The sequence below is a fragment of the Apis dorsata genome, unplaced genomic scaffold (assembly GCF_000469605.1).
Source record: "Apis dorsata unplaced genomic scaffold, Apis dorsata 1.3 scaffold_317, whole genome shotgun sequence".
Lineage (NCBI taxonomy): Eukaryota > Metazoa > Arthropoda > Insecta > Hymenoptera > Apidae > Apis > Apis dorsata.
Genome location: NW_006263588.1, coordinates 174,317 through 177,100, shown reverse-complemented (window position 1 = coordinate 177,100; position 2,784 = coordinate 174,317).

The window sequence follows — 2,784 nt, the reverse complement described above, 5'->3', positions numbered from 1 at the left end:
TATTTTATATAATTTATATATATATATATATAAATGAATTTTTTTGTTTTATATTTTACTATTATATACTATTGTTATATTTTTAACATTTTATTTTAATTTTTTAAATTATTGTATAAAAAATCAAAATTTTAAATATAAAAATAGAAATATATAATAGATATTATCTTATTCCATTATTAATTTTCTTGATTTGTATTTCTGTTTAATATTATCTATCTATTAGTTCTGTTTGATATTATCTTTTTAGTTAGTATATTGGTTAATGTTAAGGTGAATGCATGTATATATCAAGATGGCAATTGGAAGTATTATTTGTGGAGCCAGTACTCCTAAAATGAAGAGAAAAAAGGCAAAGGTATCATGATTTATTTTCTTTATTTTTTTCCTCTCATTTAATATAAAATTTTTTATTCAATCCTTTGACACATTATCAATTATATTTTAATCAAATATTATATTTTTATATGCTAACATTACATTGATATATAATATGTATTATTTCATAATTGAAAATAAATCATTTAAATACATTATAGGCAACTGAACGCAGTTGGATAGAGGCAACTTTTCAAAAAAGAGAATGTTCAAAATTTATTCCAAGTGCAGATGATGAACACAAGTATGTAGTATTCATGACTTTTTTATTTTTTAAATATTTTAATAAAATAAATTATTTTATATTTATATTTATTATCATTTCCATATTTATAATGTCAAATATATGCTAAAACATTACATTGATTTAAATTATTATAGATTATAATTTTTTTATAAATTTTAAATTTATTATTTTTATAAAGTAGTTTGAATAAATTATTTTTTAATGTATATCATCCTTGATATTTATATATATATGATCATTACACATTTTTATGCATTTATTTATTCTTTTGTTAAATATAATTGTTATACATTGATATATGAAGAGTTTGAAATAATTTCAGACTTTGATTTTTCAAATTTCTCTAATAATCTGATGAAAAAATGTTTTGAAAAAAAATAATAATAATATAAATTTTAAAAATCTTTTTTTTTCGAAATAAAAAATCATTTTGAAATTTTTAAACAGTATTATGTATTTTTGATTTTACAGAATTTTAGATGATATTAAGATGAGTTTAATGATTTATAATATGATTTTAAAATAATTTTAAATTAAAAAATTTAGATTGATTTCATGGAAATATTAATTTGTAAAATTTAGTTTTTTAATATTAAATTAGTTATAATTTATAATTTCTAAATAATAACAATTATAATATAAATATAAAAGATTGAATATAGGCAATGGATTTTTATTACAATTTATTATAAATTAAATACTTTTATTAAAAATATTTTCTCATCAGATTTGCAAAATGAAAAAAAAAATATATATATATATTTTTTTTTAAACCAATAATATTTTTGCAGAGGCAATATAAGCAGAATAATTATAATAATGATGATCTTTGATTTGTAATTTTAATTTTATATTTTAAAAATTCTATTTTTCAATTTCTATTTTTAAATATGCTTTTCTTTTTTCTTTTCTCTTTTATACATAATATTTATAATTAAGTTATTTTATTATTTAGATAATTATTATTGAAGTTATTTGAATTCATTCAAAATTTTTCCAGGTCATTACTAACATAATTCTTTATGTTCATTTTCTTTTCATTTACTTTTCTTTCTTTCATTCCATTTATAGGTTTATGCAAGTAAAAGGAGATAAGAATGCTGAATATGATGTGATTACCACTTCCAGGTGAGAGTTCATTGTGGGTTTTGTTGCGATTGGGAATCTTGCATCCTTTTATAAAAAGAAAAGGAATATAGATTTATTAAAAATATTTAATATTGCTTCTGCAAATATATATTTTTAAATTAAATATATTTCTGCTTTAAAAAGAAAATAATTTATATATTTCTTTTTATAATATGAAGTAGTTATTAATAATACTGATACATTACATGCATTCTATATAGTTCTCACCAATAATGGTTTGTACCAGAAAGAGTTATATTTTAAGATTTTATAATATATATTATAAAATTTGCAGTAAAATTGCATTATATATTTATTAAATTGCTTCTTCTTTTTAATTTAATTGATGAAATTTTATTTATTAATTTATTTTATTTATTGCTTTTTATAAAACACTTTTTTTTCTTTTAAATTCATATTCATATTCAACATTATTCAATTAAATAATCAAGTAATTATAGAATTATTATGATAATTATATTTTACAGTATTTAGATAATTATTTTGTCAAACTTATTAAAAAATAATATTAATAAAAATTATTGTATATAAAATATTCGAATTTTTATTTCTGCAGTATAATTAGCATATAATTAGACTATATATTGAATTGATATATGTTATAATTCTTTTATACTGAAAAAAGTGATTAGGTGCAATAGAGTAAATAAAATAAAATTATATATAAAAATATTCTATAATACTTTGTTTTATATATTCTGAAAAAATTTTTCATTTGTTTTAATTTTTGAAATTTATTTGTACTTAAATGCATCTAATCTCTTTATTATTTAAATACATTTAATTTCTTCATTCTTTATTCTAATAAATATATCATTAAATAATTATTAACATTATAGATGTTGTTGTGGATATTCTTATACTCATCACTGCAGAGCTGGTATAGATGTTCAAAGTTACACTCTTAGCAATACCAAAGAAAAAGATCGGGAACAATGGTCTCCTGCTAAAAATACGCGTCCATTTCCTACAGATGCATATGGTACCATTGAGTTTCAAGGTGGACCTCA